Below are 27,787 nucleotides of genomic sequence, written 5' to 3' on the forward strand. Positions count from 1 at the left end.
CTGATGAAGCAGAGAGGACTCTGCGAAAGTGCTCACATTTTTTTCTAAATAAAGAGTTACATGCTGTGTGTATCCAGCAAGTTTTATTCTTGCCATTTGTTCAGGCATGTGCACAAAGCATGACACAGAGCCATAGCTGGTGATTGTCTGTGTGCTCCTACTCACATGAATGCAATAGTCTAAATACTTATATTCTTCTAAACGTAGACACCTCTTTCACTGATTTTGAGTCAGTGTTAGGTGCCTGCACCAAAGCAAGTACCCAAACCCCGGTCTTCCTGAAAATATTAACAGTTTTGTAGCCACATATTCCTTCCTCACATAGACAGCTCCTACAGCTTCAAGGTCATTATTCAAACCTAAATCATCTGGGCAATAATTAAATAGGAATAAGTCCAAGTCAATGGACCAAAATGAAACTACAACATTACTGGTAGTTCAGCTGGTCAAGATCAGATAATAGGGAGTTGACATCTATAGTATTGACCACTTAAAGTGGCAGTTCCATCTTGGATAATGATCACTGGATTAATAAATCAATTTAAAGAAGAATGGCAGCAAAGTGATCTCCCAACATCCACATAGCATAAACTACTATAATATTAATTATTAACATCTAGCATTATGCTGTAAGTGGGACTACTGTAGTTGCGATAATACAAACTTCATGTCATACAATTCTTTGCAACTTTCTTCAGTTTCCCAGTCAATTGCATATGACCAGCAGATATTCAGGTAAGTAAAAATAAACATCTAAATGCAATTTGCGAGGTCAACAGAATCAAAAATGTTTTTATGAATTATCTAATCACTAATGATGCCCCCCCAACATCCACTGTTTCTGTAGGACATATATTTAAAACTAATTATGAAATATGATCATTGTATGATGATTTTTTTATTAACAAATAAGGTGGTATACCTCATTTTCTAAATATTTCAGACTGAGAATTTGTTTTTCATTCAACAAATCAAATCAAATGTGAAAGTTTTTTATGACGTCCGAGGGTAGTCAACATTGAACAGGCATGCAAAATGACATATATAATTAGCAATAATCCAACATTCAGAAAAAAATACCATTTACCACCATCATAATACAAATAGTTATTAAACATGAGGTTATGCTAATGATAACCAAAACAGATGAGTTTAAACATGTATTTATTTGGAGAACTTCTAAGGTTGCAAGTGATTCTCTAATGGATGAGTAAAACTCAATGTAGTTTATCATATGTCAACGAATAAGTACTGCATGCTGGCAAAAGTGTTGTTTGGCTTGGAAGCTGTAATAAAACAGGGCTAATTTGACTGTCTTTAGAAAAGAAGTCATAACTATAACTGAAGGACTCAGCAAACCTCCGCTGGATATGTCATAGAAGTTTCCTAAATCAACAGCTTTTACAGAAGCAGTTGAGCACAATAATCCCCATTTGAAACTTCCCATAACATAAGATTTTTTCTTGCACTGAGATTCTTGAAGTCATAATGAAATGCCTGAAACACTTGACCAGTAAAAATGTTTTTCAATGACACTATTAGTAATAAGGGAGAGTAAAGACAGGCATGTTGTTATTCTTGAATTCTGAAGGGATGGCAGGAGGAAAAAGCTAACCACTCTTTTACTAATTCCCTCAAACTCAAATATAAGTAAAATACATTTCTGAAACAGTTATAAGGTTGTAGGCAGTTTATTCAAGCTGGCAGGTAGGAGTGAACTTGAATTAAATGCCACAAACTCCAGCAAAATGAGAGTGAGAGACTTCAGGGTTTTGTTGTATCACAGTTCTCCCCCTCCAGGCTATAGGTGGAGAGACTGTGCTTAGCCCTGTGTTACATACAGTGAACATTTCCCCCTACATGAAAACATCTCTTGATCTATGTGAGGGTGTGCAATACTAGCACTGTTGATCCTCCCCACCCAGAAATGTTGTGGAGATATGGTAATCACACTGCTGACATATAAAGGAAAGCCCTGCAAAACAGGGGGATGTGTTTCACTACTTTTATAGCTTTTAAAAAAGTATCATAGAGCAATCTAATGACAATGCTCAGGAATATCTCAACATTCAACTGATGCAGAAATATAGTTCCAATTAAAAAAAAAGAAAAAACTCCACAAATTCCAGTTAGAGGGTTAAAGCACCTCTATTAAATATAAACTCACAGTAAGCACTTTTTCTCAGACCGTGGGCAATTCCCTTAGAAAAAATATCGAAGGTAATACCATGACAAAATTTGACCAAGAAAAACGCAGTTGTATTAGATATAAAAAAGTTTTAGCAATCTATAACTTCTTAAAGTGTATATAAACTGCATACAACGTATGGCTTAATCTTCTTTTTTAATGAAACAGCTTTGAAATGTACCAATTAATTAACACCAGCTGGGGTACAAGCATCCATTTCTACCTGATAATTATTACTTTTTCTCAGATTCAACATCTCATCTTTATTGTCTTCACCAACTCACCACAGCATCTATCAAGGGAAAATAAAATTGCTCAAAACCTTGTCAGCCTTTTGCAAGCCTGTTTAAAGAATTATTCTAATACAGTATCTGAATATTCAGCATGTTCATAAATCTTATCATATAATATCTGTGACATCCTGTCTATATTGTAGGCAAGACAAACAGTACAACAAGCCACATAGATCAAATTCTTTGAGAGTCATGTAACATATCCAGTAATGTTAAAGTTCTTTCTTTTTATACTGACTAAATATTTAATAGTACCCTAAGTGGGTATTAATTATAACAACCACGTGTATGCATTCCTCAGACATGGGTGTTAAGAGTTCAAAGTATCTCGAGCTGCACGTTGAGTTTGCCCCCACAATAATATTTTAAGTGCTCATCTTTAAACATTATGAAAGAAATTATAATTTTTCTTCATTTCTAGGCACAGTACATTTAAAGTACTGTATCTGACATTAGTAACATATTAATTTCTAATATATGGCTTAGGTTAGTTTAATAATTCTAGCTTTGTAAAATGTATGTTAGTCAAATAAAACTTACTACATCATCTTTGTGATTTAGTGTTGGATGAAAATGTTATCTAAATCTGTCACATTTTAATGCCATATGGCGTTGTAACTGTGCTATCATATTACATATTTCAGTTGTATTATTAGCAGGACTATATTATCAAAAACTAAGGAAATTGGTGTTGATCTCATTCATTCTTTTATTCACCTACTAATGATCCATTCACTGTATTTCTTAAGTTTGTCATAGTCATTTATTTCTTAAATCTGTTTCCACTAAAAGCTAGTACTATGTTGGCAAACAGTCACTGAAAACTTAATTGGTGACTTCAACTCTTAGGATTACAAAACAACCTTGTGCATAATCAGTGCTGTTTGCTATGCAGTTGTGGTTCAATATATTTAAATGCAGCTAAAACATGAATGCTTCTGAAGGTGACCATCTGGAAGAGGTAGAGACCAACAAGCATGGTTCTGTCCATTTCTAGGTATCGCAAGCTACATCCATCAATCTATTCTCTATGCCCACTACCCAACAAAGATTCTCAAATTTTCTTATAGAACAAGCTAGTCAGATGTTCACAAAAGGGGTACTGTTTCATACTCTTGAATGTGTTGCTCTTTTTATAGTACAAGCTTCAGTAATCATTGTTACGTAAAATACTGTAATCAACACAGACAAAATGTGAAAGTTGTTTTCCTTAGAGCACCAAGGAGACAACATTGCTACACCACTATAAACAGTGCAGCTTCTGTACCCTCAATACACTCAACACCCTAAGTGCAGAGTAAAACTACTACTTTGTACTCTGACTTATAAATTGTTTAGTACTAAGCAGTGCAAGCCTCTCTATAAACTTAGTAATATCCTAATGCAATGTCCAAGGAGGAAATCACAGGATGATGGTAAATAAACGCAGGAATGGAAACAATGTTAAGCGTGAATGTAACATGTTGACTTTTTTTCTGCATAATAAAGCAATATGTCTGTAGTGGATAATATTGCTGGATTACTTTGCAATTGTAGACTCAGGAGATTCGGCTTCTAGAAAACTAATTTGTGGGTAATTCAATATTACATCTACAACAATATTTGCAGAGCCAGGCAAAATCATTCCTTGTTACAAAGTCCCATTAAACACAAGGTAACTACAACATCAAGTAATTAATGAACAGGAGTACTCTGTCATTTGCTATGAGTTTCTTTACTCATATGTTTTTTTTTATTGCTGCTTATTATCTGTATGAGACATTCAAATGTCATGAAACTTGACTTGGAATTGTGTCAGGAAATTGAAGGCCTTATTTCTAAATATTAAGTATTAACTCATGGTCCATGTTTTTATACCTTATCACAAAGGCATGTGCATATGCAGACACACACACACACACGCACACACACACACACACACACACACACACACACACACGCAAGCACGCACACATGCAACCATGCACACACACACACACACACACACACACACACACACACACACACACACACACACACACACACATACACACACACACACACACACACACACACACACACACACACACACACACACACACACACACACACACACACACACACACACACATACACCAATGAAATGTAGAATTGTTTGTCATATTACTAAAAGAAGTAAGCATTGGCTGAAATAACGTGTGCCCCATGCAAGAAGATTTCATAGTATGCAAATATGAAAAAGCAGCTCATAATGGAATGCTTTGCCTTATAATAAAGGAAAAGAATCAGCGTAGTTTTAATATAGCTGACCTATCATTGTCAAAACTTTCATTTAGCATAGTCAAACATTACATTTTAGTAATACTGCAAATGTATAGTGGAAATGCTTATCCTGAAATTAAGAAATGAACCTATCAAGTACCAAGCTCCTTTCCCCCTGTCAAGCAGTACAAGCATTAAACAGATGTTTACCGAAATATTTTCCTCAGATGACACTGCAGTCCATTTCCTTTTCTTAACAAAGATGCTACCTTTATGAAAAATATATTTGTGTGTGTTGTTGCTACAAGTACCATTTATTTACACTATCTCTTCAACCCAGAAGATGTTTATTCACCATGTAAGTCACTTGAAGGATGACTACCTCAGGCATTCTGAGAAGCATTAAGAAGGACATACATCTACAGTATAACAAACAGCAGAACAGCCACATTAAAAACTTACTGGGTTCAAGATGATGGTGTATTTGGTGACGATGAGCAAGAGAGGAAGTAAACTACAGCACAGAGTAAAACAGGAACAGTCAAATGGCTGGAAAGTTTCAGTCACTTCTTTGCTGTTAGGTACAAACTATTAGGAACTGCAGTTCTTACTTCAAATAATTTGATTTGTTTCTGTTAATTCTGCCTTTATTCAACTCATTCAGTTGCATTCCTTTTTGTTAAATTAATTTTATTGATTCTGATGATGAAGGTGTAAACAGACCTTTTATTTGTATTTATTTGTGTTTAACTGCCATAAACACTTATGTGGTAAATAACTGATAAAAATAAATGCATCTTAACATTGCATTTATTTTGCTGTCATTTAATAAACATGAAGGATAAAATAGTGACTGTGACAGAAACTTGGCAAATCATAAATTCTCAATATGCAAAACTATCCAAAGGCATTTACACAAGCAATACACTTTATAGAATGGTTCATATGAGAAAATGAATGATTTTCAATGACATGGGCATGGATTAAAAGACATTTAGTACAGTATGCAGTGCAAATTAACACATGTAGGAGCAATGTGCAGGGTGTAGATCAGGAGTGTCCAACCCGCGGCCTGCGGGCCGCATGCGGCACTCAGAGCTCTTCCATGCGGCCCGCGACCCTTAAATTTAAATTTAATTTTAATTTAACTTTTTTTCCATGTGTTTACACGTTCGCGTACTTTTGCTGTTCTGCGCATGCGCCAACTTTCGGTTTTTCACATTTTTTCATACCAGCGTCGCTCCGCTGGTATGCGCATGCGCGAAAACACCGTTCGGTCGTTTTTTATAGTTCTGGTAAAGCTGAAGGAAGGAGCGAGATCGTGGAGAGAGGATTTATTTTATTTCGGAGTACACACTGACTACAGTTACACTACAACATAGCAAAAGGTAAGGTAAGTAATTTTGTGAGTTTAAAGTGGACAGATTTTTTTTTTTTTAACTACTAGTTAACTGTAGGATTCCACTGTGCCATCCAAGCTTAAAATGTATGGTTAAGGAGGAGAAATGATGGGAGAGGATACTAGAGTAAAAGTGATGATCTACTCATATTGGAATCAAAAACTTATCATTCATTCTGCAAATCAGTGTGTGTAATTCTGAGGTATATACACCTGTCCCTTTATTGGCAGCAGTTCAGTATGTTAATTTTTAGAATGGATAATGCTGGTGTTCTGGTGTAGATCTGCATGTCCGTTTTTGTGATTTGTATCCAACTGTACAACTACTTTTAATTAAGATCACCTCCTCAAGATCTGGTCCCCACGATGACTGCTAGATTTGAAGTCTGCTGCATTAATTTGTTTAGGGAGATCTTAATGGAATTTGTGCATATTTTTAATTGTTTATTTTTAGATGCTAATTTAGATAAATGCTGTGTGAAGTATTTTGAGCTGAGGGAAGAAGTATTTTTTTAAGTTTAGACATTTTATTGTGTGCAGTGCTGGGCAGTAATGTGCAGAATTTGGAAGATTGGCAGCAAATTTAGCATCTATTTAGACTTGCTTAGGTAATGAGTGAATTGCAGTAAACTTCTGTAGTTTTCTGTATGTAGCCCACTTTTAGTAATGCCTGAATTAGTTCAGGGCCACAGTTTTAGCTGTGTACTGGAAGAGATGCTTGCCAGTTATGGCTTACTTTCTTCTAACACTGTGGTTCTCCTTGGTTGGATGGTCAAGTTGGACTGTGTTATAAACTGTTGGCTAAGTATTTTATGCATGTGTTTTGATAAAATATTTTATCCACAACAAAATGGGCAATTGAAAGCCTGGAATATGAGAGGGAATGGGGGAGTAAGTCGCATATTGAGTAACCATGGGCAGTGTACATTCCCAAAGCAAATGCTGTCAAGCAGTTTTTATTTGCATAAATACAGTAGCGGCATATACCTTATATTAGTTTATTATCGGCCTTGGACTGCTTTGTGTAGGTATAATTGAGCTAACCTTTCACTTGACCTGTAATATTCCATTGAACCACTTCAGCTAGAATAGATCAAACTTTTAACAACTGCATCCTTTCAGCCACAAAAGGCAGGTCTTTCACCTTCTATGACCTATGTTCATGTTGTGTTTTGTGACTTTTAAAATGCCCTACAGTAGTGCTGCTTGAGAAAGCAGAATTAAGTTGGGCACTGAAATTCCACAGCTTGTGGTTAATGTAGTTCCTTCCATCCACACTGAATAGACCTCCTGCCCCTCATTCTGCCATAATTTTGGGATGTGGAGAAGATGGGTCCATTCATCCTATCTGGGCATCTGCAGCAGTGATTTTGTTATGTAAATTTCTGATTTTAATTTTATTCTGGTGTATATAAAGGACATTTTGTGATGTGTGCCAAGGAGTACCCTTAGCTGAACAGAACTGGTAGAATGTGAGGTTGCCTTAGCAAGTAGATCAAGACTAACCCATCCCTTGTATGTCCTCCCCACTTTGTCCACCTTACTCCATAAAGAGGCTGTTGACCTTATTATCCTCTCAGTTTCCTGTAGATTTTGGAGATTGGGCCTATGTGTCCTCTCAAGTTCCTGTGTGTTGCAGAAAGTGGGAGAAATGACAGTTGCAGGGTTATATAGGATCTTATTGCTCGAGCAGACAGTTTGTATGTAATGAGCCAATACTACAACATGAAGAAAAAAACTATTTTAATTTGATGCATTGTAAGTGTACACCAGTCAGTAAAATAAAGATAGCACCACTGCGAGGGGCAGAACAAACCTGATGTCAGTATCATGCAATTTTGTATGTAACTGTTACATCTTGGATTATGTTGATACACTAGTAAGCCATTTTATCAGACCAACACTGCAAAAGAATCGGAGATCTTTTCTATTTAGCCAAATGCAATAAGCTTACTTTTTACTATGTATATGACAAAAGCATAAGGATAGAACAGCAGCTGAAAGGAGGGTGGAGCTGCATGAATTTTCTCTTTTCTAAACAAACTGCATTAATTTATTTATTCATTTATGCGCAGTTTTCATTACCATCTGAAAAGCAACCAAGGTTGATAGCAGGACTTACTGCAAACGGCCCCCCATACCATGCTACATATCACACACCACACACTCACATATATACATATCACCCTTATAGCATTATCTTTGGGGTGAGTTTAAGCATTCATTCATTTAATTTGTTAGCCAGGATAATTCAACTATGTGCCTAGAAATGGTGTGTTTTGTGTTGTTGCCTCCATGACTCAAATTTTAATTCCAGAATTTCAGGCTATTAGTTAAGTTACATATTTCAATCCGCACTCCTCAGTACTTCAAAAATGAAGACTAAATTAGTTTTTGCATCTGAGCAAAGTTTTGCATGAAGGTATTTGAGAATATACCTCCGATGACTCATAATTCACAATATAATAAAGCTCAAGCATAACTAGTTTTTGATATTATGTATCCTTAGCAATGGTCAAGGTTTTTGTCCTTTATTATGATTCTGGTTGATGGTGTTTTGGAATGCTACTAGGGCAGATTCAGTGCAATGGGTTGGTGTAAAGCTGTGTTGTATTAAGAATAACATATTCTTTTCTGTTAAAAGTGATGATCTGTTTACATATGCATCTTTCTGCAACCTTTGCAAGTAATGATAATGTAGCAATGGGGAAATATGATAATTTGAGTCATGTTCCTTCTTGTGAATGGGGATAACACGAATGTTTATATATCGTTTATGGATGTATGAGTCAGTTATAAAGTGATTCATAAGAATCTCATAAGATTTGCTATATAAACAGCTTTTTATTAGAGAACTCGCACTAAGAAATTATCTGGAGCTAGTGAGCTTAATTTTAATGTTGGAATAGTTTCTTAACTGTTGATGAAGATACTGGCTGAAGTGACAAAAGTTCTGCATTTTTTTTGTTTGTAAGAGGACTTCAGAAAAATGCATCCTCAACTCAAATCCTGTTATTGCAACTTTCTAAGTTTATAAGAGCAGTTTTTAAAATAACTGTTTTTTTAAATAATTAGAATGAGATATTGAATTTTAGGGCAAATATTATGCATTTATTAATTTATTTATATTTATTAATTTATTTATTGTTCAAATTAACCTACAATACAGCCACATTAGTCCGCATAAACCTGTGGTTTTTTTTTTTTTTTTTTTGCTCTTCAGTTAATCTGAGACCTTTTTTTTTTTTGGTCCTCACCTGCCGTTTGCCCCCAGACCATTTCTGTTGACTCAATGCGGCCCTTGCAACTGAAAAGGTTGGACACCCCTGGTGTAGATTATTCAGAGATCCACACAGTGTGACTCCCAAGACTAAATACAGCATTGTATGCCTAAGTGTTAATTAGTACATAATGACAGAGGAATAAGGTGATCCATGTAAATGAGCCACAATGTGTATACAAATTAGGAAATACAAAATGGTGGACTGATTCAGGAATGTATAAAAGGGGCACAATACATCACTGTGCATGCCTCTTGTATACTCTGAGAATCATGGAGTACATGAGGGAAGTGAAATTGGTAGCAGTAGCATATGCAATTCACAGGTTCATAGGTGTTTACTAGGCTGATGACTACAAGGGCCTTTTTAAGCCTAGCCATGCATCCCAAATCCCTGACAAGTTCTGATACCTTTGATAAGTGTAAGCATGGGCCAGGGAGATGAACCATTTACAGGTTACCTGTTTGCATTAGAGACACTGGTGCCAAACCAGGGAAAAATTTCCATTTTCCCATCCAAATGTCCAAATTGCACTTGAATTGGGTTAGGAAGGAACTCTGCTTCACATGGATGGGGAGCCTGTTCCATAGATGCGGTAGTGTCTGGGATATATACCTATCTCTTCAGCAGGTCCTATTTATATCACAGGCAAGGTTTAAGTCTTTAGAAGAGGTAATTCTGCTACTGTTTGTTTTGTGGATATGAATGAGGTCCATCAGAGTGAAGTCTGACAATGCTCTGCATACCAGGCATAGATATCCCCTCAAAAGCCTGTAGGAGACAGAATACATAGATAGGGCCTTGAGGTGGTCTGCATAGGACATATTACTTACACTCTGTATTATTTTAGTGAGAAACCTCAGTGGATGTTGCAGTTGTTGGATATGCCTGGTTAGGTACATACCAAAGGGTGCATTGTACTCAATGATAGGTCTGATGAATGCCGAATACATTGGAAAAATGACTTCCCTGGACTTAGATGCCATACTTTTGTTTATAAGTTGTGCAACATAGAATGATTTTCTCACCACTGTAGACACGTGATGATCAAAAGCTAGATTGCAATCTATGTGCGTCCCTAAGTCCCTGACTGCTGGGTGAACTCTAATGGGTGTGTGGTCAGTATGATAGTTACCAGGGATGGATGACTTCCCAAAGGATACTATTATGCATTTCTTGGCATTTCTTGGCATTTAGCTTTAGTCCATGGCTCTGACACCAGTTATTTGTCTGTGTCAGCCTCTCCTGGAGAACATCAGTGTCAGTGTGAGATTCAATGACAGCTCCTAATTTGCAATCATCTACAAATTTAGTCAGCCAGAAAGCACTGACATTGTCCTTGACTTCTTAGAAGTAAATGCCAAAAAAGAGTTGTCCAAGGACTGAACCGTGAGGGACTCCACTTGTGACTGGCCTCTTTGTAGAGGTGGACTCCTCGATTCTAACTTCCTGGGTCCTGTCTGTGAGCCAGTTGGCTATCCACTGGGTGACATACGGGTTTGTACCTAACCTCTTGAGTTTGTCAATAATGCCTGAGTGGGCTATTGTGCCAAATGCCTTAGCCAGGTCAAGGTAGGCAGTATGAATGATTTTGCCCTCATCCATTGCTTTGCTGACCTTCTCAAAGAAGTCTACCAGGTTGAGTAGGCATGATCTGCCTTTGACAAAACCAAACTGGGTTTGTTACAGTGTCTGGAGGTTTACTAGAGCTCTACTGATCATCTCCATGATAATTCTTTCCATGGCTTTACATATAAGACTAGTGAGACTTATGGGTCTGTAGTTTTCTGGGTCTGTAGATTACCCACCTTTGTGCAGAAGGATGACTGTTGCCTTTCACCATTCATGAGGCACGAAACTTGTTGGAGGCTACAGTTAAACAGTAATTCCAGATGCCCTGATAGGTCATGTTTCATGCTATTTAGAAGGCATCCTGGGATATTGTCTGGGCCCTTTAATGCAGTGTTCTTGGTTTTAGAGAGAGCATTAAGAACCTGTTCCCTAGTGGTAGTAGGGGGAGTTATATTTGATGATATTTCCTGAGGGAAGGTTGAGGGGAAGAAAGCAGTAAAGTTGGAGCTGAATTTATCAGCCATGAGGTTTGCTATATCTTCTGGCTCAGTATAGGTGGCTCCATTTACAATGAGCTCTGCACACAATTATGTATTGCCTTGATGTAGTCATCCATGCCAATGGAGGAATACAAACAGCTTCTGACATGCTGTCTCCTGAATGCACACCAAATTGTAGACCATTTCCATGTGGACAGGGTGGTCTATAATGCACAGTGCATTGTTTATAATATGTCTGTGCACCTCCAGGCATTTATCATCATTCTTGTATCTGGAACATGTCCTACTTAGTCTGTGAGGGGATTTCCCACATAGTCATCATGTTAGTGAACACACACACACACACACACACACACACACACACACACACACACACACACACACACACACAGGCTAGATAGATGGTAATATACATATGGGTACCATGAAAGAAAGGAGAAGGCCACATACAATATTTAATTTATGTGCAACCTGCAATGCCAGATATGCCTTAAACCCTAACCTGCATTTGGACACTCAAAACCATGCAGGAAATGGTCTACAACACAGTACATGCAGAAGTATTTTAAATAATATAGTGGGTGTTCTGCCTATTCTAATGATGCTTCCATTCCTTTGATATGTCAATGGGTCACTGCAATAGCCTTAAAATCTGCATCAAGAGTTTTGTGGTGTGTCATTATATAAATAGTTACGTAGGTTAACATATTGGTAGGATGTTCCGATCCAGATCTTAGCTGAAATGGAAGGGCAGGTGAGGAGAATGCAGCAGTTGTAGCATAACAGCTGAGGTAAAGGTAGATGCAAAACACTGCAACACTGTCAAATTGTTGGCAATTGGTCCACAACTCTGGGCAATGACAAGGATTACACAAAATAAAGCATCTATGATAAGACTCTGAGGCATAATCGTAGCAAATGAAACTTATCTGAAACCCAAAATAACTGATAATGAAATACTCCCCCATGGATATAATATAAACATATCTGGTAGACTACACAAACATGGGAGTGGCACAGCGGTTATATTCAAAATCTCCCTAGAAATAGCTAAATATCCTCTGAAGTTCCCACAATTTCAAAATGCTGAAGTCCTAGTCACCTCATTAAAAATGAACAAGAGCAAATCCATTTGTATTATAGGACTTTACATTCCCCAAGGAAATGATGCACCCATGCTCAAAGATATCCAGTGATGGATAAACAACCAAATAGTTCAGGAAACTATAACAATTGTAGTTATAAACATTGACTGAAAGCAAAATGGCCTAACTTCACCCAGCATAAACTTATTTGGCTTCTCACAGCTGATAAACACCACAATCGAAGTACACAAAAAAACAAAGAGAGAAACCACACTTGACTGGATTCTGACAAATGAAACAGATGCCATAATCTCCAGCAGCACTCTGCCAGACACTATTAGTAACCACTTCCAGTTCCCAACCTATATAATAAGACAGAGACAAAATAACCCTACACAAGTAGTCTACAAATAAGTTTGCATCAAAAACAATTCAATATAGAACAGTTTTAACTTAATGCTCTCACAATACAACTGTAACCTACTAAAAACTCTACCCCTAGGTGAAGTAGTCACCCACAATAACCCGATATTAAAGGATTAAATGAACAGGTACTACAGAGGAACTAGCTCAAACTCAGCCCTATGGTTAATGCATGAAACCAAAGATATAATGATTTAGACAGACCATGAAAGAATGATACAAGGCCAAAAATCAAAGAAACCTAAAGAAGTATAGAACCCTAAGAGACCTATCTAAGAAACAAATAACCGATAATAACAAATCCTATTTGCCAACCCTCCAAATCTCACATAAAAACAATCCTAATAATTGCTAAACAATACTTAACGTACCATCCACCATCCCAGAAAGCTATAATACTGCACAGCAACATGCCCATACCTGTCCCTACTGCAGTAATAAAAAAATACTTACTAAAATTAAAGATGACAACCTTGGCAGCTGATGACCTACCAACAGAATACCTAAAAATCACAGCCACATTCATGGCATTCCTCATCTCCATCCCAATCAACAGATCTATATATCAAAACTGTGCCCTAACAATCTGGCAAAAATCATTCATAATCCTCCTCTATAAATGTACCACCTTAAAAGACATACTTACATAAATTAGATATATATAGCACACTTATGTTTGATCAAAGTGCACTCACTGTCAATAAGTAAGGGGAAAAAGTAAAACTAAATATATATGTATATATATATATATATATATATATATATATATATATATATATATATGGGTACATTTCAATCGACCGACAAGTCGGAAGACCGACATTCACTCCACCGACACATTAAAACATCGACAGAGCAAACACGGACATTTCACAGGTAAGACTTTTAAATTCGCTAATCATGCCTACCACACATGCATAACACTGCCACACTTCCTAAACCATGGTAGGCTTGATTAGCGAATTTAAAAGTCTTATCTGTGAAATGTCCGTGTTTGCGCTGTCGATGTTTTAATGTGTCGGTGGAGTGAATGTCGGTCTTCCGACTTGTCGGTCGATTTAAATGTACCCATATATATATATATATATATATATATATATATATATATATATATATATATTCTGATGTACTGTTTTCGGAAGGAAAGCAACCAAAGAAGAAAAATGAAGGGGGGAGGTTGACATTTATTCACTCCGAAATGGATGAAAAGCTACACAAAGGAACATAAGTAGAAAGCTGCTTGTAGTAATGGACAAGATAGCGTTGAACAGAATCCAAATAATATCCCTGCAGAGACAGTTTACAGAAACTATAAACTTAAGGAAATGCATTGTAGGCATCAGATTCATAAAGAAAAGGGAACAGATAAAACTAAATGAAGACAGGAAAAAGCATCTGACACTTAAGAATACTGGTATGTGTTGCCTTTTCTAGAAGAATAATTAGGCAGTGACACCCCAATGTTTGTGTTGAAAGAAGTACATTCTAACCCATGGCCAATTGACCTTGAGGAATATCTGGAGATGGCTGACCAGATAAGCTTCTTCAATTTAAAAAACATCACAGTGAAAAGGCAACATGTTGAATAGCGCGATGGAATTACAGAAATTACTAGAAATGTATGAAAAATTTAAACAAGATATTTCTATTTTTTAGCCAAGCTTTGAGTTACAAAATTACTTCTAGCACAGAATAAGTAAAACTGCAGTAAAAGATAGCAGAATTGTTCTAAATAGGCTTACATGTTTAACCAAACAACTGAAATAATGAATACCCTGCATAGTCTGGGAAACATGTCACTCAGATCACCAAGTCAGAATAACAAGGACAGGCTAGAGGGTTTGAAGGTGGTGGAATCCTAAATATATCGTAGCTCTTTATTATGTTATGGAGCTGAAGCGAGTGACAAGATATGTTCAAAAACTACAAACTCCAACAATATGTCTATATCTATATCTACATCTACATCTATATCTATATCTATATCTATATTTATATCTACATCTACATCTACAACTATATCTATATCTATATCTACATCTACATCTACATCTACATCTATATCTATATCTATATCTACATCAACATCTACATCTACATCCACATCGACATCTACGTCTACATCTACATCTACATCTACATCTATATCTATATCTATAGCTACATCTACATCTATATATATAAATATCTATATTTGTATCTACATCTATATCTACCTCTATAGCTATGTCTATATCTACATCTACATCTATGTCTATGTCTACGTCTATGTCTATATCTACATCTATATCTACATCTACATCTATATCTATATCTACATCTACATCTATATTTATATCTATATCTATATCTATATCTATATCTATATCTATATCTATATCTATATTTGTATCTACATCTATATCTACCTCTATAGTTATATCTATATCTACATCTACATCTACATGTATGTCTACGTCTATGTATATGTCTGTATCTACATCTATATCTACATCTACATCTATATCTACCTCTATATCTATATCTACATCTATATCTATATCAACATCTATATCTACATCTATATCTATATCTATATCTACATCTATATCTATATCTATATGTATATCTACATCTACATCTATATCTATATCTATATCTACATCTAGATATGTATCTCTCATTGTTAGTTCACAAATAATTGAGGGTGAATTAAGCAACAAAACCATCAAAATTCCTTTCTGAGTGATACCACTGGTCCTGCAAATAGGGTAAGTCCAATCTTTCCCATGCAGTTGATCAATCAGTACTACTTGTTAGGGTGTGTTTCATTCCAAAAACTCTTTGCTCATTTATGATCCAAAAAACAATGTATTAAATAAAAAATACACTCATATCTCCCACCATACAGAACAACATTCCTCAATTACCAACCATTGTCCCTCTTCCTCCCTTGTATCCTACCTTTCTATTTCAAATGAATTAGGTCAAAAAGATCTCTAATTACTCCGACAAGAAATACCTCTATATGCTTCAACAGACTTAGACAACTGTATCCATTGGTTCATTTAACACTGTAGAAAATTAATTTCCATCCCAGCTTTTCAGATTTACAACATATGCCTCACACAAAACATAATGCCTATCATATTAAAATAAGCATTAGTTGAACCCTTACCTAAGCAAACTAAACTGGCAAATACATAATTTTTATGACCAATCTCCATTTTACTCACCTTAAGTAAGATTCTTAAAAACATAATCTACAACCATGTAATACAGTACAGCCATCAATACCACCAAAGGACAAAAAATCACCATGGCATTTGGTCAGAATGTAGAACTATGATGAGCGTATTGACACCCACAGATTAAACACTCCATAATATTGACAAAGGTCTATCTATCCTGCAGTATTTATTGAACAAACTAAAACATTTGAACTTGTAGGCCATTCTATTTTCGTAACACATATGCTTGAACTCAACATGACTCCTGAGGCAACCTATTGTTTCTAAGTGACCTATCCAACCTCAGCTTCTCAAGCAAAGCTGAAGCCTTCCCTTCAGATAATGCCCTCTTACTCAAGGATATACTACATGGATCTATACTAGATCCCTTACTTTTTCCTATTTTCGTCAATAAACTGTTGTGTAACTTGCCTCATCTGCCAGTCTTGATATATATAGATGGTGTGATATTGTTCCATTCTACTGATTCCTTACTCACCCTTACATACCATGTAGAAAACCACTTCAACTTACTCATCAAATGGATTTCTAATTAACAAAAAAAACTACATATTTCATTTAGAAGCAAGGTCTAGAAGAAATAATATTATTATAAGAGGAATCCCTGAAAACATCCAGTATGCAGAGCTAATACCAGCCATAACACAAATATTTGAAATCCTGTTAAATGATGCTGATGGGGTGAAACAGATTGTAATAGAAAGGGCACACAGAGCACTGAGAGAGGTACAAGCTTCTACTATGCCTGGACCTGTATATGTTAAGATATTGAACTTTCAAGATGTTAGCAAAATACTGTTTACTGCAAAAAAAAATGGTGGCTATGTTATGTGGAAAAATGTTAAAATATTTCTGGCTCAAGATTTACCATTACAAGTAAGGCAGGCTAGACAGTCTTTATCTGCTTACTGCAAATTTCTGATTGATAAACAAATTAAATTCCAGATGAAATACTCCAATATGCTTACATTTATGGTGGATGGCACTAAATATTCTGTTTCCAATAAAAATCAGGCAAAAGAAGTGTTTCTGAAAGTTTTTAAAGTTCTACCTGCATCAGAGGGCTGAAAAGAACTTCCATTGAGACTGGCATGTTCCTGTAGTCAGATCCAGTATGTATTTTACCTCAAGGCTTTTCTAATCCTTTGTTTCTTCACTAAACTGTTCAGGCCTCTGAAAAAGCAATACAACGGTTTGTTTACGCTAATCTGAGGGTCTGCTGTCTGGTTTCCAGACTTTTATGACCTCCAAGGTCTATTTCCATTGTGTGGTAAACAGGAAATGCCTGGATTTCAACTGAGAGTGTTGATTTGGATGTAACACTTCCTGTGGTCCTGCTGTGGAAGAGGTCCCCCGTCGTATTTCTGATGGTTTCCTGGCTTGAGAAGACAAAGAGAACTGAAAATAATATGTTAATGTTCTTTTTATAATGAAATAACATTACAGTATGTACTTAAAGCACATAATAACATGTACTTTTACTATTTTTTTCTTCTTTTATAGGTGTGAACCAAAATCATTTTTTTACTATATGCAGTGAGTGGCAGGCACTGTGTAGGGTACAGATTTAAAATGTAGGATGCATTTTTTTTTTCTCTCTCTCTGCTCTCTTCTGTAAAAAGTTTATGTACATAATGATTGCAACAAAACAGAAACTTAAGGTAGGATAAAATAAGTACCCAATCTACTAAAACTTTCCTTTACACAGTAATAACCTTAGAAATGAGATTTGTTTAACTAATAGTTAAACCAAAGCTGTAGTTAAGTAGTGGTGTTTGGTAGGGAATGTGTAGTTTAGACTTTGATGTAGATATGCTAGAATATATAGGTTGTAAGTTTAGGAAATGTTTTAAATGTTATTACCTGAAGTTTTTCAATGTGTTGGTGTGTTTAACCTTGTTTATATTTTCTCTTATACAAGACCTATATAAATCCTGGTCCAGGGGTAAAGTGGGTAAGCACTGGTTAGGGACGGGATGTAGGAAATGCTTCCAGATTAGATATAGTGTACAGTTAATACATGTCAATTTGATAATTCCCCTCTTATATTGTTATTTGATACCAAGACCTGCGAATGTGGGAGTTGAACTCATGGAATGTTAAAGGGCTCCAGAACTTGAAGAAGAGAAAGCTGTTGCTACACATATTATTACAGGACAAAGCACTGTTTGTATTTCTACAGGAAACACATTTGATGAATGAACAATGGAATGATATTAGAAAAAAGAACTGGATTAGAGAGCTAGCGACATCAGAAGGTAAGACAAACAGTGCAGGAGTGGCTATAATTATCAAAACCCAATACAAAGATAGGATTTTAGACTCCAAAGTGGATCCAAATGGGCGATGGTGTTATGTGATTTTATCGGATAATGCATTTGATAAACCTATCCTACTTTTGAATATATATGCCCCATGTAATGATCAACACAGTTTCATAGCATCATTATATCCAATATTAACACAATATGATGGTTATTATTTTGTTGTGGGTGGGGACTGGAATACCTATCAAAATCCAAAGTTGGATAGGTCTTGTCCAAAAAGAGCATTTAATAAGCAGGCCGGGATAGCATTAAATGATTTTAAGGAAGATTTTCAATTATATGACCCCTTTTCTTATTCACAAGATATTAATAATGCAAATAAATACACTTTCTATTCACCATGCCACAAAATGTGGGCTAGAATAGATTACTTTTTGATATCTAAAGCACTAACGAATTTAGAACCAGTGGTGGTTATACATACTCGTCATCTATCAGATCACTCAAAAATTTTGTTAAAATTTTCTAAAGATTTAAAAGACACAAGAAGGCATAGGAGTTATAATTGGTCACTCAACCCAAATCTTTTAAATAAAAAAGAGATAGCAGACAGAATAATAAAATATTTGAAAGAATTTACAGATAGCTTAAAGCTCCAAAAACATACTCCTGACACTGAATGGGCAACAGCTAAAGCTCAAATTAGAGGATTTCTTATACAAAAAGCCTCATATTATAAGAAAATTCATAATAGTGATATTCAAAAACTAGAAATAAGAATAAAACAACTTGATAATGAGCTGATTCAGAATTTTAACGCTCAAACTGAGGAGGAAATGTTGAAGCTTCAAAGGGATCTCTTTTTGCTTCATAATAATAAATTAACACTTCAAGAACATAGGTGTTTAGTGAAATATGCTAATAATGTTCAAATACCATCAAAAGCACTGGCAAGGATTATAAATCAATCAAAAACAACTGGATATATTTCGGAAATACAGTATAACGACACAATATATTCTAAAACTGAGGATATTGTTGATGTTTTTGGGAAAATCTATACTAAGGTGTATGAGGAGCAAACTGATAGGTCTCTACATAACCAGAATAAAAGTTTTCTGCAAAAAATTAACTTTCCAGAATTAGAAGAAAGCCTGCAAAGTGACCTGATTAAACCTATTTCTAAAGAAGAAATAGTATATACAATTCAACATATGAAAGCACATAAGTCGCCAGGGCCTGATGGTATTACAGCTGAATTTTACAAAGAGTTTGCTGATAGTTTGGGAAAAGAATTGTCTCATGTATTTAATTATATAACTAAAAATAAAATTAGTGACCCCCACCTCAATGCGTCAAAAACAATTTTCATACATAAAACCAATTCAGATCCCTTAACCCAGATAATTACAGACCAATAGCACTAATGAATGTGGATATGAAAATTTTAACATCAATTATAGCATCGAGACTAAAAAGGTTTTGATATATCTAATTTCTAAGGAACAAGCTGGATTTATGGCAACTAGACAAACTAGCGATAACACACTTACACTGCATAATATGATGACGTATGCTAAACAAAACAACTTTAATATCTATGCTCTTATAATAGATGCCCAGAAAGCATTTGATAGAGTAGACATAAAGTTTTTGTTTGATGTGTTACCCTATTTTAACTTGCCCCAAGAATTCATTCAGATACTACAAATATTATATAGTAATCCATACACTACGCTATACATCAATAGGACTTATTCTAACAGAATACAGATTAAAAATGGTACTCGTCAGGGTTGTCCCATGTCCCCCTTATTGTTTAACCTATATCTAGAACCCCTATTTTTATATATCAAGCAAAATTTGTATCATAATGCACCAATAATTTATAGAAATAAAATATTAATGTCAGCATTCGCCGATGATCTTATTATTTATTGTACAACCCCAATTTCGGACAGTGAAAAGATATTAAAGCTCATAAACGCATTTTCGGTAGTTTCTAATTATAAAATTAACTTACAGAAAATGAATATCTTCCCGTTAAGAACCCCTAAAACCTTTTTCATTAATGGCCCTGATGGGGAAGTTAACATGTAAAGAAAATATTAAATATTTGGGTATCAACTTCTCTACGGATAATAAGGACTTTTATAACAATAATGTTAAACGAGTATGGGAACACATAATAGCTGATTGTGACAGATGGAAGAATTTAAAACTACCGGTATTAGCAAAAGTATCAATAGTGAAAATGAATATACTACCACGAATGTCATACATATTTAGGTCTGCCCAATTATCAATTTCAAAAACAGTTTTTAAACAAATGCATAAAGATCTAGCTAAATTTATCTGGAACCCAAAAAGAACTAGAATATCTTATGAGAAATTAATGACCCCTAAAACAAGAGGGGGACTTGAGCTACCAAACTTTGAAGCATATTATTTGATTGTAAACGCTAATCAAATTTTAAGAATTTCTAATTATGATGTAACGAATACAAAATGGATACCAACTTGGGTGGTCTTGAATCATAAGCATATTTTGAATAGGAAAATAAATCCTAAAGCATTACCCTTTATGGACAAAATTAGTCTGATAAAATATGGGGTCATGGACCACATAATAACCTGTGTCTCATCTTTGCAAACTTTATTTCAGTCCGTAGATTTATTGCAATATATGATGGTTCTTCAACCTTTCCACAGGAATCCTAATTTTAAACTAAATAATCAGCTGATCGATCTCAGCAAATTTCCATTAATAGTTAATCTGACTCTATTTGATGTTTTTAATAAACTTGACTTATCGGCTTTACAAATTAGACAGGAAATGAATCTACCTAGAAGTTACATTGTTATAATGAGACAAGTTAAAGAACTTGCCTTGAGCTATTTTAGGAACTTTAAACCTGCAGCCGGATTTGTGGATAAGTGCTCTGAATTGTGGCAAGCTATCCGACAAGATACTAAATTTATAGCAACTGCATACAAATTAATTAAGGATTTGAAATTTCAGGACAAAATTTTGCTTTCAGAGTATTGGGTAAACAAAGTAACAGTAACAGACAATCAGATATTAAAAGCAATTGATATAACTAGGAAATCAGTTTCTTTTCAAAAACTGATGTACACGCAATTGATGATTTGGAACAATGCATATTACACACATCTTAGATTACATAAATTTAACCCTAGGAATTCTCCAATTTGTCCATACTGTGCAGATCAAACAGCGGATCTTCTTCATATGTTCTGGAGTTGTAAATGTGTATATAAACTTTGGAACTCTCTTAAAGTACAACTGCAAAAGATGGGTTATCAAAGTTCTACACTGTCATGGGAATTTATGATTCTACACATTCCTCCAAGAGAGCTTTCCAGATCACAAACTATTATTTGTATGAATATTTTTTTGCTGATGAAACTCTATATAGCCACAAATTGGCTAGAACCACATAAGACATCATGGAATAATTTTAAGCTTGTGGTTATAAAACATATACTAGCACATAAATTACTTCTGAAACAAACTAACAAAAATATTAATAACCCAAAAATATGGGAAAAGGTCTTCAATATTATATTAGCATGATACTGATTTTAGGAATATATTAAATATAGGAAGCATTTCATGTAGATATTGTATAAATGGTTTGTAGTAGTTATAGTGTATTATGTGTGTGATGTTTATTGTATTTTTTAAATGTTTTTGGAAAATATATTTCAATAAAAATTTATTATGGAAAAAAATATATATACATATTTCTTAACCCTTCTGAAACCAAGTGTATGCTCTTTTACAGTAAACAAAAGCATGCTGAACTCAACATCTTCCAGAGAGCATCAAACAACACATACATTAAATACATACCCACCTTCAGCTATAGAGGAATCTAGCTTAAACTATCTTCCACCTTTCATGCATTCATTGAAAAGATCAAACTAAACTGTGTCCTATTCTGGGCAAGACACATCTCCCACTTTCTTTCCTATGCAGCCCAATCTGCCACTGGAAGAATATCCTTCTTATGCAGATTGAATATGGTCTCTCCCTTAATGCTTCAGAGAATAAAAGAGTAACAGTATTGAATACGAAAGACAGGGAGGTATCAGGTTAAGGCATTAGGCACCAAAGGGAAAATCAGTAAAATGACAGGGCTGGAATATAAACATGGAGAGGCAATATTGAATAGCAAAAGAAGAAGAACAAGCCACAATGATGGGGACCAGAATGGGGGAATAGTAAGAGAAAGACTGCAAAAAAAAGAAGGTAAGGCAGGACATGTGTGAGGATGCAGCTGGTGGGACTGAAACCAGAAATATGAAGAGGTAAAGTAATAAAACAGCTAAGGAAAAGTTGAGGAAACACAATTAATTACAGATTTTTATTTATTTATTTGTTTGTTTTTTGCAATAGTCTGCAAGGAGTGAAGTAGGAATAAATAAGGAAGAAAATAGGACAAATTTGTAATGCTGGACAGGTCTGCAAGTGGATATGATATACCGCATGATACCATGGAAGTGTGAAAGGAGAGAGTCATACAGAGACAAGGCAGTCAATCAAACATAGACATGTTGTGCATGCAGCAGTGCAAGCAAAGTAATATAACACCAGTTGACACCATGACCACATGACACTGACATGTGGAACAAGCAATGGGAGCTCCACTCTGTCAGGAATTACCAGCTGCAAAATACAGAGAGGTTCTCAACATATGATGTGTACAGTTAGGGTGGGAGGCTTATTTAATTAGGGAGAGCTATCACAAAGGAAGGACACTTATTAAAAGTAGAGAGTATTGACCTGGCAAGGTGTCAAACTATAAGGACATGATGTATCATGCACTGTATTATATATTAGCATCTGTACCTACCTTGATGATTATTAGGTGTGTACTGCAATTGACAACCTATACAGAGAAGTTATCTGACTGTAGGAAGGTAAGAGCAAAATTCTGAGCCAAACAGTCATGGACAAATGAAAGTTATGTGCAGGTAGATAACAAGAATCATGGGATCAGGAGGTACAGAAGCACCTGCTATGCTCCAGTGATATCTAGGACCAATACCTACTAAAAAATGGACTACACATGCTTTAACTCAGTACACCACAACAACAGGTACAATGAGGCACCAGGAGTCACACCAGCAGAGCCAGTACAGCTCCAAGAAGCACAACACTAGTCAGCTATATAGGTATACTTATTTACAATATGTGACCAAGCATTACATTTTACTACACTATAAACCCACACCCCGGAATATATCCCATTGTCTGTACCAATATCAGAGTGCATACACAAACAGTAGAAGAAACTAGAAAATAATGAGGAACAGGAGACACACAATTGTTGAGTTCATGCAAAGATGGTTATGATGCTACAAAGCGTCCACTGTCAAAACCAAAACATGTCCACCACCACTCCGAGCTCCTCTATATGCTGATGACAGGGCCATCAGTACACAACTGCACACAGCATATAGGTGTGTGTCACAGCATGAGTTCACCATGAAGAGAGCAGTCCCTCTTGCTGAGAAATACTGTAGAGGTATGTCTGCAAATGTGTCAGAGTCTACTGGTAAATCTCTAAGGTATCAACCTGGTAGTTATATTGTTGGGGCTGTACCCAATCATGTTGTCATGCACATTTCTTGCATGTGGAAATTTATGGTCAGCCCTGATTAATACCTGCCAGATGTATTCTATCCTGCTCTACTCCTTCTACAGTGCATAATATGGTGGTTATAGACACCTACTTATGGGAAAAGAGGGAGCATAGTTTCCTGTAGCTGGAGTCTACTACACACTGTTTCATATCATACAGTGTACTGCCTCAGTAGACTGTTGATTTTCCAGAATGTCTTTGAATACTATGGGCAACATATTCATCCATTCTGCTTTTGTCCCCACATGGTGTGGTCACCCATGCACATAGCTGGTGGAAAACATCCAGATACTGACAATGCTTCCTGAGCAGTCTTTGCATGCCTGTAGTTAAAGGCTTGGGGAACATAATCTTTGTAGTTAGGAGACTTAATGAGAATTATTTCATGCATATGATGAAGGTAGAATCCATGCCACACAACACAGGGAGCTGGCATTATAGTGTATGACACCAAAGTTCATATCAAGGTGAAATATAATATGACATGTTCTGCTAGGGAAAGCTGTACACATTATTTATGGCTGCCATCTGCCATTTCAAAAGTCACTCAATATGTATGTAGGCTGTATACTGAGCAATTATTCCTCCACCATGTTGGGTATCATTTGGAACAACAGACCATATACCATGTCTGACATTTGTAGCAACATGTGGTCATTGTCCTGTACCAATATAGCCATACACAGAGTACAGTTGCTTGCACATTCCAGTCCTTCAGGAAGAGTGCTGTCTCTCTTTTTCAAAGGTGTAGACTGATCCTGCTGTGATAGATCTTCCACATTTAGTGATGATGAGAATGAACACTGTAACACCCTCTGCTCTCTGGCTATTCACATGATAAAGATGTTCACCCTCCCATAATGGGACATATACCAGCTTGAAGTCTTTCATAACCCTTTCAAGCCTTGTCTCTGTGGTGCACTGGACTTTTTGTCCCTAGATACCAACCTGCCTCATTGCTTTCCATGATGAAAGGGTGTTAAACACCTCCTTTGGCTCAAGTTATTCCTCTATCACCTTGCAAGGTACATCTCTGATGTTGAGCCCTTACTAACTCAAATTCTTGCATACCTTTGCCACTGTCTCTTGTGTGTGACCTGGAACATGGTCATGTTCCATGGAGTGGATCAGGTGCTGAATACCATGTATTGGAATCATTATGGCCCATCCACGGCACTGAACTCTCGCCTTTTGCATGCAGCAACAGTAGGACTGTCTTTCAGTTTTCTTTTCACAGTATTGCATGTATAGATCAATAACAAGATGGTGCCCTTCATTTTGGGAGGTGCTGTACCCATTCACCTCTCCTGTGTGTCACAGTAGTAGTTCCATGGTTTACTGTGATATTCCCTGTCCGGGATCCTCAGAGGCTTGGTTACATAATGTACTTGTGTGTTTTCCATACTTTTATCCTGTAGTTTTGTCACTTAACATTGCTCAGCCAGTGGGGCTAGGAGTTGTCATGATTATAACCTCCTTATAAGGAGTATATTTCCTTAGCACACCTCATACAAGCCTCATGGTGGTGGCCATGTTTTTAAGGCCATCTAAGGTGTCTGAAACCCTTTCTTCCATCATGGTCCCACCACATTCATCAGGTATGTTTGTCTTACGTTATCCCATTTCCCACTGCCTTTCTGCATGTTTTAGAATACAGTAGAATATACCAGCATAGGATGTAACTCCTGTATATTAAGCAGATCTCAGTTCCACATTTTGTTTTATAGCTCGCTATTTAGGCATCCCTTTTGTTTGTTCCACAGTCATGTTCTCACATGGTACTGTGTGTGAACCTGCCTGCACATGTTCTTCCTGTGCTATTGCTGCTAACCTACCTTGCCTACCTGCTTTTTTGTTGTTTAGGAACATGCCCTGTTTCCACAGTACATGTATCGATACAAGATCCTGATTTAATATCTCTGTCTTTCTTACAGGTACAGACAGACCATACTACCTAATCCACTCTCCAAATTTCTGAATCTGTCTTGAAATTAAACTTTTGTTCTGCAAAGTACACTGTTCTCCACCACTGAACAGCCTTGGAACTCAATGTATTTGTACACAAAGTAAGTGGTGTGTGTAACAGTACTTCTGATATAAGCAAATAAATTCATATGAATCACATGCACATAAATATGTTAAAGATACTAAACCAAGAAGCACTAAGATATTATCTTCTGTTGTTATGAACACATACCAGTAGGACAGAGACATACAAGTAAATTAATAAAAAAGCAGGTAGAATCATAAAATGAGGCAGCAGGTTGCTTTCAAAAAATACCCTAATCATGAAGCTTAAGTATAGAACAAAGTACAAAAATTACTTATTTTTCTTATCAAATCATATATATCCAAGTATAAACCCAGTTTCAGCTCAAAGATAGCCAACAATAATAAAGCCTTTTTCATTACCTGAGAAAATTGAAAGGGAAAGCAATACATTTAATATGCTGTCAATAAACAAAGTGATTATCTAGCAGCAGGCCATAGTGAATGCAGTTGTATTAAAAAAATTATGGAAACGTCACAGTAACAAAGTCTTGTACTATAGAGATATGGGAAGATGTTCCTAAAATAACTACTATAATATAACAAAATATGACAATCCCTGCCCCAGGTAAAATTAATAGCTCAAGGTCTATAGGCTTTACTTAGTGATTTCCTATAAACAAAACTCCTAAACTCTTAAAAAGTTAAGAATTACATTACCATATCCACTGTTTTGGCACTTTTTGCTGCATTCATTGTTTCTGTGTTAAATGCCTGTACTTTATGACCATTTTTTACCTTCTTAAATTAGAACTGCCTTGGTTGCACTTTAGGAAGAGTAGAGGGAACCCGAGTCATTTTCTGGTCCAGGATTGTGAAGATGAGTGTTCTGTTCTTGATTGGTGACAGGGCCTTGGTTGAGGTTTATGTTTTTTATTGAATCTCCATGGCTATTTAAGTGTTGCAATTACACAAAGCTTGGCTTGCTTTTCACATAGTTTTGTCACAGCTGCATTAATTGATGCTTCTCTGTTGAATATCTGCACTTTTTGACCTTTTTTATAGTCTTTAGAACTGCTGCTCTCTGCGCAATGGCACCTAGCAAGTGATCTGTATAGATGCTGATATCTCACAGCATCCCTTGTAATCTGTGTAGATGCTGATCTCTCTGTGTACGTTTCCCTTAAAATACCCTTACTACCTAGACAGACTTTTTAAATTACTAGAGCATCTATTTTGCTCATAAAGTTCCTTGTGTTATTGACCTATCCAATATTTAAATGTCCCCTCACTCCTCCCTAGTAGATCAGTTGCCATGGATAGTCACTTCTCAACTTTCTTTGTGGCTAGTCTGTTTGAGATGGGTATTCTAAGGCATTGTAGCAATTACTTCATGCACACTGACAACCTACTTATTCTTAATAAAACAGATAAAATATGCAAGACATATAAATACACTTTAATGTTAGAGTCAAACTCTTTCATACAACCAAAACTACTCCTATAGAGGTTGCACCACACCTGAGATCCTACAAATAAAACTACTTATGTACAGGCACTTACAGGTAATCTTTCTAAAACACAAAGACCTCCTGCACAGCACAATCAAAAAAAAAAGGATCCTTAGCCATCATGTAAACACTTTGT

This window comes from Protopterus annectens, chromosome 5.part0, assembly GCF_019279795.1.
Source record: "Protopterus annectens isolate FY-2018-M chromosome 5.part0, PAN1.0, whole genome shotgun sequence".
NCBI lineage: Eukaryota > Metazoa > Chordata > Ceratodontiformes > Protopteridae > Protopterus > Protopterus annectens.